Raw genomic sequence first — 15,504 nt, forward strand, 5'->3', positions numbered from 1 at the left:
TAGAGAATATTTTCCCACCCCTTGAATCTTGGTTGGTCTTGTAGCTTTGACCAATAGAATACACAAAAATGGCACTACACCAATCCTGAGCCTACGACTCAAGAGACCTTGCAGCTTCCATCCTCAAACTCTTGGAACTCTGTGCCCACCATGGGAACAAATCCAGGCTAGCCTGTTAGAGGTTGGGAGCCAATGTGGGAAATAACCCCAGTCATCCCAGCTGTCCCAGATGTGATCATGTGGGTCATAAACCCATCTGCCCAGGCAATCTGCCAGCTGACTGCAGATGCATAAGCGAGCCCAGCCAAGATTAGCTAAGCTTAGCCCACATCAGAAGAACTGCCCAGCTGAGCCCAACAAACAATGTCAACCTGCAATATTATGAGCTAAATTAAATTGGTACTTTCACAGCCACTAAGATTTGGGGTGGTATGTTATGAAGAAACAGATAACAGATACAGGTCCTACAACCTCATAACTGTATCTTTTCTAGGCTTCCAGCCCCAATTCAAGTTTTCCACTATGCCCATAGCTTTTAACAGGTACTAGTATACATACTCTGTTGACCTAGTTCCTTTTGAATTCTGATACCACTTTTTTTCTGTAAAAAAATTTAGCACTTAGATAAATAATGCCCTATATAATTTCTCAAGGTATAGCTAAGTATTTATGATTCACATAGAAATGGTCTCTAAAGGTAGAGACCATGTTTTATATATTTTTATTATCCAACACACTAAACACAGAGGTGTTCAATAAATACTTGTTTTGAAAGTAGCTAGAGTTTACAAGATCTTTAAACTGTATCTGCTATGCTTTTCTAATTTATAACATGTAATTAATATTAGCCTGTTTCACCACAAAGGAGATTGATTTCATGCCTTCACAACCCTTTAACAAGTACGACATATGATAAATTTCATAAGAAAACCAGAACTAGATAAAATGTAAAATTTCTATATATAGCAAAAGATACAAAGAACACAATTTTAAAAAGGAAACTAGGAGAAAATAGTTATAGTATATTCAACAAAGACCTAAAAATCAATAGCATACAAAGAGCTCCTATGAAGCAATAAAAAAAGACAACCCAAAATAAAACTGAGAAAAATATTTAAATTGACAGTATTCATAAGTACAAATGAAAAAATGAAAACCACCTGTGCAAAGATGCTTAGCTTCACAGATAATCAGGAAAAAGTATGTTTAAATGAGAATTTTACCCAGATTATTAAAAATTTTAAAGATTAAATAAGATCCAGTATTGGTGACTGTGTATGGAAATGGGCCTTCTTTCACACTGTTCGTAGGAGTATAAAGTGGCATAGCTTTTAGGAGAACAATTGTGTAGTACAATTCCAGTTTACTTGTTTTTAATAGTAAACTGGAAAGGTAAATATTCATCAATACTCTCATGGTAAATACTGATTCACCTGTCTGTGGAAAACTATGCAAAATTTTAGAAGAATGTGATGGATTTGTATATGCTGACATGAAAAGATCAAGGAATGTTAAGTTAAAAAGGCAGGTCGCCAAACAATAGTATAATACCATTTTTTATTAAGTATATAATTGCATAGAAAAAAGGCTAGAATGATATACACTAAAATAATAGCCATGCTCAGTTAACAGGGGGAGTATAGTTGGGAGAGTGAAGGAAAACAGTAAGTTTTTACATATTTATGTATCATTTGAATGTCCCACAGCATAGGTTTATGTGATATGCATATAATTTGTTTATATTACACATACCTGGTCAGCAGAAAGGGGCAGAGCATAAACGCATTCAACCAGGGAGCCAGAGAAAGAGCTGCACCTTCATGGAGGAAATCTCCACTTTTATCCTAGTTCAAAGCAGTGGAGTGGTCGGCATTGCACACAGAGAACAGGAACGAGCACTGGGTGCCCTTGTAGCATGATTTCCCCCATGGCAGAGAAGAGGAGATACTGAGCAGTTAAGTGTGCTGGTGATCCTGCGTTTGGCCTCTCAGGACTACAGTGGGGCATCCTCCTGGAATCTGGAATTAAGAAAAACAAGATGAGCCTCTGAACGTTAAACTTCAAAATCAGCACAGAAGGAATTAGAGGAGATGAGAGACCACCTAAAATAATAACAAAGCTAGCAGTTACCAATCTCCAAGCAATCTCCTGTGCCAAGCACCAGGGACTTTCACACATCCTATCTCAATTTCGAGAAAAATCCTCAGTTGTTTTTATTTTATTGAAGGGAAAATGAGCTTAGAGAGGTTAAGGAAATCAGCAAGGATCACATAGCTTATACAAGGCTCTGCCAGAGAATCGAACCCAGTCCTGTTTAATTCAACACCTAAGTTCTTAACTACCATGGATGGTGCTCTCTTCCATCACAGAAGCATAAAGTCTGAGTCGGCAATGCTGGACGATATCCTTGCTGTATGTGTTAATATAGCTAAGGATATAATGGGTCAAATAAAACAAGTATAGCTTAGCCATGGAAGCACAGAAAGGGTTTCAGACAAGCACATGGTAACAGTGCCTGTTCAAAGAGTCAACAAGGACCTCGGTCCAAGGACCCATTTGTTTCAAACAGGCCAACAGGGCCACACAGTATATGGACAAAATGAAATTTCTCAACCTTCCAAGATAAAGGCCAGTGCCTGGACTGTGGATTCACCAAGGCAGTGTCACTCCAGGATACCTCTTAAAAAATACATACCTCTGATACATCATATTAACAAATTGAAGGAGAAAAACCATATGATCATCTCAATAGATGCAGAGAAAGCTTTCGACAAAATTCAACACCCATTTATGATAAAAACCCTGCAGAAAGTAGGCATAGAGGGAACTTTCCTCAACATAATAAAGGCCATATATGACAAACCCACAGACAACATTGTCCTCAATGGTGAAAAACTGAAAGTATTTCCACTAAGATCAGGAACAAGACAAGGTTGCCCACTCTCACCACTATTATTCAACATAGTTTTGGAAGTTTTAGCCACAGTAATCAGAGAAGAAAAGGAAATAAAGGGAATCCAAATCGGAAAAGAAGAAGTAAAGCTGTCACTGTTTGCAGATGACATGATCCTATACATAGAGAATCCTAAAGATGCTACCAGAAAACTACTAGAGCTAATCAATGAATTTGGTAAAGTTGCAGGATACAAAATTAATGCACAGAAATCTCTTGCACTCCTATACACTAATGATGAAAAATCTGAAAGTGAAATCAAGAAAACACTCCCATTTACCATTGCAACAAAAAGAATAAAATATCTAGGCATAAACCAACCTAAGGAGACAAAAGACCTGTATGCAGAAAATTATAAGACACTGATGAAAGAAATTAAAGATGATACAAATAGATGGAGAGATATACCATGTTCTTGGATTGGAAGAATCAACATTGTGAAAATGACTCTACTACCCAAAGCAATCTACAGATTCAATGCAATCCCTATCAAACTACCACTGGCATTTTTCACAGAACTAGAACAAAAAATTTCACAATTTGTATGGAAACACAAAAGACCCCGAATAGCCAAAGCAATCTTGAGAACGAAAAGCGGAGCTGGAGGAATCAGGCTACCTGACTTCAGACTATACTACAAAGCTATAGTAATCAAGACAGTATGGTACTGGCACAAAAACAGAAAGATAGATCAATGGAACAGGATAGAAAACCCAGAGATAAAGATAAGGTGACCACATGTGCGTGGGTTTGATAAAGGAGGCAGGAATGTACAGTGGAGAAAGAACAGCCTCTTCAATAAGTGGTGCTGGGAAAACTGGACAGGTACATGTAAAAGTATGAGATAAGATCACTCCCTAACACCATACACAAAAATAAGCTCAAAATGGATTAAAGACCTAAATGTAAGGCCAGAAACTATCAAACTCTTAGAGGAAAACATAGGCAGAACACTCTATGACATAAATCACAGCAAGATCCTTTTTGACTCTCCTCCTAGAGAAATGGAAATAAAAATAAACAAATGGGACCTAATGAAACTTCAAAGCTTTTGCACAGCAAAGGAAACCATAAACAAAACCAAAAGACAACCCTCAGAATGCGAGAAAATATTTGCAAATGAAGCAACTGACAAAGGATTAATCTCCAAAATTTATAAGCAGCTCATGCAGCTCAATAACAAAAAAAACAACCCAATCCAAAGATGGGCAGAAGACCTAAATACACATTTCTCCAAAGAAGATATACAGACTGCCAACAAACACATGAAAGAATGCTCAACATCATTAATCATTAGAGAAATGCAAATCAAAACTACAATGAGATATCATCTCACACCAGTCAGAATGGCCATCATCAAAAAATGTACAAACAATATAGGCTGGAGAGGGTGTGGAGAAAAGGGAACCCTCTTGCACTGCTGGTGGGAATGTGAATTGGTACAGCCACTATGGAGAACAGTATGGAGTCCTTAAAAAAACTACAAATAGAACTACCATATGACCCAGCAATCCCACTACTGGGCATATACCCTGAGAAAACCAAAATGTTCATTGCAGCTCTATTTACAATAGCCTGGGGATGGAAACAACCTAAGTGTCCATCATCGGATGAATGGATAAAGAAGATGTGGCACATATATACAATGGAATATTACTCAGCCATAAAAAGAAACGAAATTGAGCTATTTGTAATGAGGTGGATGGACCTAGAGTCTGTCATAGGGTGAGTCAGAAAGAGAAAGACAAATACCATATGCTAACACATATATATGGAATTTAAGGAAAGAAATGACATGAAGAACCTAGGGGTAAGACAGGAATAAAGACACAGACCTACTAGAGAATGAACTTGATGATATGGGGAGGGGGAAGGGTAAACTGTGACAAAGTGAGAGAGTGGCATGGACATATATACACTACCAAACGTAAAATAGATAGCTAGTGGGAAGCAGCCGCATAGCACAGGGAGATCAGCTCGATGCTTTGCGACCACCTAGAGGGGTGGGATAGGGAAGGTGGGAGGGAGGGAAACGCAAGAGGAAAGAGATATGGGAACATATGTATATGTATAACTGATTCACTTTGTTATAAAGCAGAAACGAACAAACCATTGTAAAGCAATTATACTCCAATAAAGATGTAAAAATAAAATAAAATAAAAAATACATAGCTCCTCCATGGGCCCTAAGTGAGCTTTTTTCCTATTTGGAACTCTATGGTCCTTTAGGTATATTTCCACTATTTTTGGCTATTTTAAGCCTGTTTTAAATTCAAACAATCTAATTGATTGACACAGTGCATGGCTAAAGAATATATGTATCACAAATCTGTCATAAACCTAGGCCAACTGGCTTCTCCCCACAGACCCAGAGTTAACACATATAGAATTGGGGAAAGTGGGGTGCAAGAGAAGAGTTTCAGGGAAGGGTACAGTGTCCTTAAGCTTAAGAAAGGGATTTATGTAAAAAAATCTGGAAGGACACGCTGATAGAAAATTCATGTCCACTTTTATCTGTTTTATATACTGGAGGTCTACATGAGATTTTTTCAAGAATGGGTTCCACTGCTTTAAACAAAAAAAGCTTGGACACCAATGAGGTAGAAGGAAGGGATGGCTGATGCTCAGTTCAGTCATGACTACTGTTTCTTTGGATATTAATTGGCAGGCATTCATGGCTATGGCTGACTGAGACGTGGTTGGGAATGAATTCCAAGGCATTCTCCAGAATGGCTCTACCCAGTACTCTCTTAAAAATCTGATTTATAGCCATAAAAGAGCCCTCATAATTAAAACCTTCACCCCAAACTTCAATCCTAAATAGATGTAGGTTTTTCAAGCACTATGGTGGGCATAAAGGGAATGCACAGTTTTCTGGAAAATGCTAAGCAATCCCTTCAGGATGGAAGCCCATATCAGGAGGTAGCTGCAGTGATCAATATAAGATGTTGATCTTATGATCAACATCTAGACCTAACATGTTGAGTTTAAACCCCAGAGCTACTCCTTACTAGCTATGTGGTCTAGGGGAGGTTCTGTAACCTCTACAAGCCTCAGGATTTTTACATGTAAAATGTAAACTACATAGGAATACTCTAAAGATTAATTACCTATAAAGTGGTTTGTACTGACACTCGCACAGATCAAACCTCCTCAAATGTTAGTTTACGTATCATCACATTGGGAACAAAGATTTGAAGATAAAATGTAAAGTGGTTTGGAGAATAGAAAGCAGTACAACACAGAGAGGGCATGAAATCAATAGAGAATAGGGAACATGAAGAGGGGAGATGTGAAACTAGAGATTTCATGATCTGCTAAGGTTTGGGCTTCACTCTATAGGGTATGGGGATCCACTGAAAGTTGTTTAGTAATTCACTTGTTCAGAAAAATACATTCTAAATGCTTACTCTGTGCCAAGCACCATTTTAGTGGAGGAAACAAGAAGGTAAATAAGGCAAGTCCATTATTTAGGAGACACAGACTTATTAATCCTGAGATGGGAGTTACAATAAAAGTATACACCAAGTGCTATGTGAACAGAGAGGGTGAAGTTTAGATGAATAAGACTGGCAGAGAAGGGAGAGATCTTCCTAAAAGTATAAGCAGCAGGTCAGAATGGGGTTTGACCGAAAAATGAAGAGAGGTTTATAATATGAGAGGAAGAACAGAAGTATAGCCTCCCACTGAGGAAGCTTAGAATAGTTGGGATTCCAACATTTGTACCTCCAGGCATCATGCTAAACCTAAAGCAGTGGACCCTAAAAATCAGCTTCCTCAGGTTCCACAAGCCTCTTGTTCTTTTGTTTTTTTAACTTTTCATTTTATGTTGGAGTATAGCCAATTAAGTATGTTGTGATAGTTTCAGGTGCACAGCAAAGGGCAGAGTCCACAAGCCTCTTGAAGATACAGATAAAACAGCTTCCAATACTTAGGGAGTCATCCCAGAAAGAAGTTTACTCCTCTGAAGCTTATCACTGCTTGACTCTTAGGAGCTACTTTGGAGAGGACATCAACAAAACTTCTCTCTTGTCCATTTAAGAAGTTCACAATCATCGCCAGTTGAAAATGGGATAAAGTGTGCACCCACGAATGGAAAGAAACAGGATAAGGATTACAAAAATTTTAAGTAGTTCAATGAAGGGGTGGTAGGCTGGATAACACCTCCCCAACAAAGATGTCCATGCCTTAATTCCTAAAACCTGTGAATATGTCTGTCACCTTACGTGCTAATGGGAACTTTGCATATGTGATTAAGTTAAGGGTCTAGAGAAGGAAATAGGATGATAGAAGCTGAGGTTGGAGTGATGCACTTTGAGGATGGAAGAAGGGGCCATGAGCCAAAGAATGTAGTCTTTTTCCATAAGCTGGAAAAGACAAGGAAACAAATTCTCCCCCTTGAGCCTCCAGAGGGAACACAGCTCCATGAACACCTTTAGCTCCATGAGACTCATTTCAGACTTTTGACTTCAAGAATCAAAAAAGAATAAATGTATTTTAAGCCACTAAGTTTGTAGTCAGTTTGTTAAAAAAAAAATATATCTATATCTATATCTATATATATAGGGCCTCCCTGGTGGTGCAGTGGTTGAGAGTCCGCCTTCCGATGCAGGGGATACGGGTTCGTGCCCCGGTCCGGGAAGATCCCACATGCCGCAGAGCGCCGGGGCCCATGAGCCATGGCCGATGAGCCTGCACATCCGGAGCCTCTGGACAAATATATATATATATGTATATATATATGTGTGTGTGTGTGTGTAATATGGGGAGAGAGGGCCTCCTCCAAAGACCTCAAAGCTCAAGTATTTTATTAATCCCCTCAACAGCCTAGAGAAGATAAAGAAAATGGAAACAGAGTAGTTAGAGCAAGTCATTCAAGACTAAATAGCAGAACAGGGAAGGAAAATACTACCAAGTTTAATACCCAGAATGAAACATGATTCTTCCAACTCCAAAAATGCGGAAAGCTCTCTGGAAGACTACCAAGCTTCATTTGAGTGAGAAGTTCAGATCCTGCCCATAGGGAAGCCCAGGCATTTCATTTTGATGCAATCTCAGGGTCACAGTAAAAGAAAATGGCGGCCCATATTTGGTTATCCTCACTGCCAGTAAAATAATGTCCATGCTGCAAGAACTAGTACTAATGCACCCCACAGCCAGGGGTGCCCAGCCCCAACCCAAATAAAAGTATGTCAATATTAGCCACAGAGATGGAGAAAATTCTCTTACCCTCCCAGGGTAGTCAAAGTCTGTGCTAATGTTTATGGGAGAAAAAGAGAAAAAACAAAGTCAGGAAGAAAACATATCTTTATCACTCACATCCCCAAGCAGATAAACAGACTAAGAACCTTAGGGAATGCCAAATTTAGTTCTTTGCATCATTCCCAACTTGCATATCTCCTGAAAATATATTTAAATACTATTATCAATAACACCACCTCCTAAAATAAACATTTTTCATTTATGAATTTATGCCCATTTTGACCATGTGAAACCTGCAAATTAAACATAAACCAGGAGATGAAGGCAATAAGGCAGACAATCTCCAGCTAAGAAATCTGAAGAAAAAAAAATTTTATATATATATATATATATATATGGAATAAAAAAGTCAATCTTTGATGAAATAATTGCTTCTGCTGTTATTTTTTGCTATTGCTTCAGAAATGTTCTCTCTCTCTCTCTCCCTTTTTTGTCCCTATAGCGAGGTGCCCTGCTGCTGTGCAGATGAAAGGTCCAGTCTCTTTAAAATTTCATGCAGAGCTCTTTCACAACATCGAAGCTTTAAAGGCCCACGGCAAATTCAACATATTGTTACACTTGATGGAAGGAGATAAAAATTACATGCAAAATATACTGTATATTCATTTTCTGGAAATACTACAAAGTTACAGTTTCCCAGTAACCAATATGGACTTACATATTCTGATTTCAATATTTAGAAACACAAAAGATGCACATGGAGTACTGAAGCAAAAGTAAGAATGAAAAGTCAAATCACCCAAGGTTAGATTAGGGTCCTAGGAAGTGTGAATAATTTTATTCATAGTTTTCCTAAATTATTTTAGATATATGAAGCATATTTAAAAGACACCAAAAGATACGAAGGGGAAAAAAACAGATTTTCTCAAACTTGTATATATCATGGGGTTCTTTACCCTAAGTTATTTTTATATCTCTAAGAAAAACATGGTGATTACTGCTTTTTTATTTTCACATATAAAATTATCTCAAGAAAACATTAAGAGCTAGAACTGAAGATATTGGTATGTAGAGCTTGGTACTGTCAAAAGCAAGTTTATCAATCATTACTCATTAATAAGGCTTAATTATAATAGGTGAACTTGATTTTAAAATTTTAAGTTCACAAGTTAAACATCATTATCTTTACATCTAAATTTTAGGTGTTTTATTGTAGCTGTTTTTAAATGGCCCCACTTGGCCAGCCTCATTCATTTGCATTTACTCATTTTCTTTCAAACATTTAGTGGATACCTACTATATGCCAGGCACTGTGCTAGGTGTTAGGAGTGAAAAACCAGAAAGATGTGGTCCCTGTCTCCAGAGGGATTACAATATAGTAAAAGGAGATGAACACAGTAAAAGGTAAGCATGACAAACCCTCTGAGGTCCTATGGCAGAAGTAGGGATATCATGGTAGCACAAAGAGTAGTTGATTGGTTTCTCCTGTAGGAAGAGAAAAAGTTGTATGCAGGCGTCAGTCCTTGACCAGAGGCTTAGAAACCACCTCGGCACTGATGAAATAAACCAAGGCAGTAGTAGTAGAGTTGGGGAAAAGGGGACAGATTTTGGAAAAATCATGAATACAAAACCTGCAGGACTTGGCTATTGATTAGAAGTAGAAAGCCAGAGCATGAAAGAAGCGTAGGATGAATGCCTGATTTCTAATACTGGTATCATTCACCAATTCGTTCATCATTTCAACAGTTATTTACTACCTAAGAGGTGCCAGACATTGTTCTAAACACTGGAGACATAACAGTGACCATTTAAGAATCCAAACTCCTAAACTTAGAGATGACAAATGGAGAACTACAACAAATAAGTACTATAAGAATACATAAGCACTGTGAAGAAAACAGGGCAGTTTCAAGGAACATAGAGAAGGCCAAGACAGCTTTGTCATGGTGAGCAAGATGAAATTGCAGATGCAGGCAAGCAGGGTCAGATTACATAAGACTTATAGGCTGGGTAAGAATTTTGTTTTAGTGTAACAGAAGAAATTTTGCAGGTTTTAAGCAGAAGTGACAACAGATCATTGGGGAAGTAGATCAGGGAGCAAAAAAGGAATCAGAGAGGCTAGCTCGAAGGCTCTTGCAGTGATCTAGACTGGAAATAATGGTGACTTGGAGCAGGTGAGAAAAGTTGAGCATTCCCAGGGTCCCTTTTAGGGGTGGAGTTGGAAGGTTTTGTGAATGGGTTAGCTGTGCAGGGTAAGGAAAATAGATCAAGTTTATTCTTGGGCTTTGCTTGAGGGACTGGGTAAATAAAGAAACTGGGATGGGCAAGACTTGGGGCAGAAGCAAGGCAGGGGAGGGGAATCAAAATAGTTTGGAGAATGTTAGGTTTGAGACACCTCTTAGACATCAAAGTAGAGTTAACAAGTAGGCAGCTGGTTATATGAGATCAACTGAGAAAAGAGGTCAGGGCTGGATATGAATTTGGGAATCTCTCAGTATATAGATGCAAAGTCCTGGGGCTGAGTGAGATGACAGGGCTTGGGGCAGGGGTGGTAGTGGGAGGGACTGTCAATAGATGAGAGATCCCTCAGGATCTCCCACACTAGAGGTCAGGCAGAAAAGGTTAACAAGGTCAGCAAAAAAGACCATGAAGCTGCAGCCACCAAGATAGGAAGGAAACCAGGACAGTGTGATGTCACAAAAGCCAAAAGGACAGTGTTTCAAGAAGAAGGGAGTGGTTCACTATGGGAAAAAAAATTTTGAAAGGTCAAGAAATATGAGGACATAGAAGTAACCATTGGATTGAAAATCATTAAGATTTTTGGTGACCTTAAAAAGAGAGTTTCTGTGCAGTTGAGTGAACAGAACACCTATGACTGTTTTGAGAAGATAATGAGATGTAAGGAAGCACAATCAGCTAGTGTCAGCAACTTTTATGATTTAAATTTTGTTGTAAAAGGCAACATAGAGATGAGGCCTTAGCCAAGTTGGGGAGTGAGGAGATAAGAAGTTATGGGAAAGGAGATGGCAGAGCATGTGTTCATTTGCTGATAGTAACAATTCTGTAGAGAGGCAGAAATTGATGATGCAAAGAAGTGAAGCTTTAAGAAGGCAAAAGGAGATTTGATCCAGAATATAAGAAGTGGCGTTTCTTTGATTTTGATTTTTTTCATCTATAAAGCATATTCCCAAATTTAAGAAATCTGAATATATACTATATTAAATGATTTTATTGAATCAATGTTAATTTTCTTAGATGTGAGAATGATAATGCAGTCATGCAATGAAGTGTTCTTTTCCTAGGCAGTAAATGCTGAAGTATTTAGGGATGAAATAAGTGACATTTGCAACTACTTTCAAACGATTTTAGAAAAAAAGATATACGAAAAGGATAGATAAAACAATGCGGCAAAATATTAATAATCGGTAGATCTAGGAGTAGTTGGGTGCTTTCTGTGCTATTTTTTCAACTTCTCTATTGATTTGAAATTTTTCCAAATTAAAGTTGCATGGAGGAATTACAGAGGTTTGGGATAACCCTCTCCCCACTGGACCTTCTAAATCAGAATCTCTGGAGATGGGACCTAGGAATCTGCTTTTTATAAAGGCTCCCATGATGATTTTGATTCACAGCTCAATTGTAATTAATCATTATTGCTGCATACTAACCACTCCAAAGTTTACTGGCTTAAAAGAACAACGATTTTATTTGCTCACAAATTTGTGGGTCAAGAATTTGGGTAGGACTCGGCAGAGCAGTGACTTGGCTGGGACTGAATCTAAAAAAAAAAAAAATGGTACTGATGAACCAGGTTGCAGGGCAGAAAAAAAGAGGTAGACATAGAGAATGGACTTGAGGACATGGGGTGGGAGGGCGAAGCTGGGGCGAAGTGAGAGTAGCATCGACATATATACACTACCGAATGTAAAATAGTTGGCTGGTGGGAAGCAGCAGCATAGCACAGGGAGATTGGCTTAGTGCCTTGCAACCACCTAGAGGGGTGGGATAGGGAGGATGGGGGGGAGGCTTAAGAGGGAGGGGATATGGGGACATGTGTATGCATATGGCTAATTCGCTTTGTTGTACAACAAAAACTAACACAATATTGTGAAGCCATTATAGTCCAATAACAATCTACTAAAAAAAAAAAAAAGAAGACTGTCTGACTCACTGACTGTGGCCTTGGTGCTCAGCTGGAGCTGCTCCACGGGGACTCTATCTCCAGCAGGATAGTCTGGAATCCTTTACCTAACAGCTATGTTCCCCCTCTATGGAAACAGAAGTTATGGGACTTGGGACAGAGCATCTACTGAACGCTGGCAGAAGACCTCAGACCTCCCAAAAGGCAAGAAACCCCCCACGTACCTGGGTAGGGCAAAAGAAAAAACTAAACAGAGACAAAAGGACAGGGACGGGTCCTGCACCAGCGGGAGAGAGCTGTGAAGGAGGAAAAGTGTCCACACACTAGGAAGCCCCTTCGCGGGTGGAGACTTCGGGAGGCGGAGTGGGGGAGCTTGGGAGCCGCGGAGGAGAGCACAGCAACAGGGGTGCGGAGGGCAAAGCGGACAGATTCCAGCGCAGAGGATCGGGCCGGCCGGAACTCGCCAGCCGAGAGGCTTGTCTGCTCGCCCGCCGGGGCGGGCGGGACTGGGAGCTGAGGCTCCGGCTTTTGTCGGAGCAACGGGAGAGGACTGAGGTTGGCGGCGTGGGCGCGGCCTGCAGGGCGTTGGTGCACCGCGGCTGGCCGGGAGAGTCCGGGGGGAAGTCTGGAACTGCCGAGGAGGCAGGAGACTTTTGCGTCCCTCTTTGTTTCCTGGTGCACGAGGGGAGGGGATTGGGAACGCTGCTTGGGGGAGCTCCAGGGACGGGCGCGGGCCGCGGCTGGGAGTGCGGAGCCCAGGGACAGACATGGGACGCTAGGGCCGCTGCTGCCGCCGCCGGGAGGCCTGTGTGCGAACGCAGGTCGCTGGCCGCGCGCCCTTCCGGGGAGCCTGTGCAGCCCGCCGCTGCCGGGGTCCCGGGATCCGGGGACAACTCCCCCGGGAGAGCGCACAGGCGCGCCTCGGGCTGCAACGTCTCGCCGGCCTCTGCCGCCGCAGGCCCGCCCCACACTCCGTGCCCCTCCCTACCCCCGGGCCTGAGTGAGCCAGAGCCTCCGAATCAGCGGCTCCTTTAACCCCGTCCTGTCTTGAGTAAAGAACAGACGCCCTCCGGCGACCTACACGCACAGGTGGGGCTAAATCCAAAGCTGAACCCCTGGGAACTGTGAGAACAAAGAAGAGAAAGGGAAATCTCTCCCAGCAGCCTCAGAAGCAGCGGATTAAAGCTCCACAATCAACTTGATATACCCTGCATCTGTGGAATACCTGAATAGACAACGAATCATCCCAAATTAAGGAGCCCTGTGGATGAAAGGCTCTTGGTGCTGCAGCCAGGAGTCAGTGCTGTGCCTCTGAGGTGGGAGAGCCAACTTCAGGACACTGATCCACAAGAGACCTCCCAGCTGCACATAATATCAAACAGCAAAAATCTCCGAGAGATCTCCATCTCAACGCCAGCACCCAGCTTCACTCAACGACCAGCAAGCTACAGTGTTGGACATCCTATGCCAAACAACTAGCAAGACAGGAACACAACCCCACCCATTAGCAGAGAGGCTGCCTAAAATCATAACAAGTCTACAGACACTCCAAAACACACCACCAGACGTGGACCTGCCCACCAGAAAGACAAGATCTAGCCTCATCCACCAGAACACAGGCACTAGTACCCTCCACCAGGAAGCCTACACAACCCACTGAACCAACCTTAGCCACTGGGGACAGACACAAAAAACAACAGGAACTACGAACCTTCAGCCTGCAAAAAAGGAGACCCCAAACACAGTAAGATAAGCAAAATGAAAAGACAGAAAAACACACCGCAGATGAAGGAGCAAGATAAAAACCCACCAGACCTAACAAATGAAGAGGAAATAGGCAGTCTACCTGAAAAAGAATTCAGAATAATGATAGTAAGGTTGATCCGAAATCTTGGAGACAGAATGGACAATAGAATGGACAAAATGCAAGAATCAGTTAACAAGGACCTAGAAGAACTAAAGATGAAACAAGCAACGATGAACAACACAATAAATGAAATTAAAAGTACTCTAGATGGGATCAATAGCAGAATAACTGAGGCAGAAGAACGGATAAGTGACCTGGAAGATAAAATAGTGGAAATAACTACTGCAGAGCAGAATAAAGAAAAAAGAATGAAAAGAACTGAGGACAGTCTCAGAGACCTCTGGGACAACATTAAACGTACCAACATTCGAATTATAGGGGTTCCAGAAGAAGAAGAGAAAAAGAAAGGGACTGAGAAAATATTTGAAGAGATTATAGTTGAAAACTTCCCTAATATGGGAAAGGAAATAGTTAATCAAGTCCAGGAAGCACAGAGAGTCCCATACAGGATAAATCCAAGGAGAAATACGCCAAGACACATATTAATCAAACTGTCAAAAATTAAATTCAAAGAAAACATATTAAAAGCAGCAAGGGAAAAACAACAAATAACACACAAAGGAATCCCCATAAGGTTAACAGCTGATCTTTCAGCAGAAACTCTGCAAGCCAGAAGGGAGTGGCAGGACATATTGAAAGTGTTGAAGGAGAAAAACCTGCAACCAAGATTACTCTACCCAGCAAGGATCTCATTCAGATTTGATGGAGAGATTAAAACCTTTACAGACAAGCAAAAGCTGAGAGAGTTCAGCACCACCAAACCAGCTCTACAACAACTGCTAAAGGAACTTCTCTAGGCTAGAAACACAAAAGAAGGAAAAGACCTACAATAACAAACCCAAAACAATTAAGAAAATGGGAATGGGAACACACATATCGATAATTACCTTAAATGTAAATGGACTAAATGCTCCCACCAAAAGACACAGATTGGCTGAATGGATACAAAAACAAGACCCATATATTTGCTGTCTACAAGAGACCCACTTCAGACCTAGAGACACATACAGACTGAAAGTAAGGGGATGGAAAAAGGTATTTCATGCAAATGGAAACCAAAAGAAAGCTGGAGTAGCAATTCTCATATCAGACAAAATAGACTTTAAAACAAAGACTATTAGAAGAGACAAAGAAGGACACTACATAATGATCAAGGGATCGATCCAAGAGGAAGATATAACAATTGTAAATATTTATGCACCCAACATAGGTGCACCTCAATACATAAGGCAAATACTGACAACCATAAAAGGGGAAATCGACAGTAACACATTCATAGTAGGGGACTTTAACACCCCACTTTCACCAATGGACAGATCATCCAAAATGAAAATAAATAAG

The sequence above is a fragment of the Orcinus orca genome, chromosome 20, assembly GCF_937001465.1.
Source record: "Orcinus orca chromosome 20, mOrcOrc1.1, whole genome shotgun sequence".
Taxonomy (NCBI): domain Eukaryota; kingdom Metazoa; phylum Chordata; class Mammalia; order Artiodactyla; family Delphinidae; genus Orcinus; species Orcinus orca.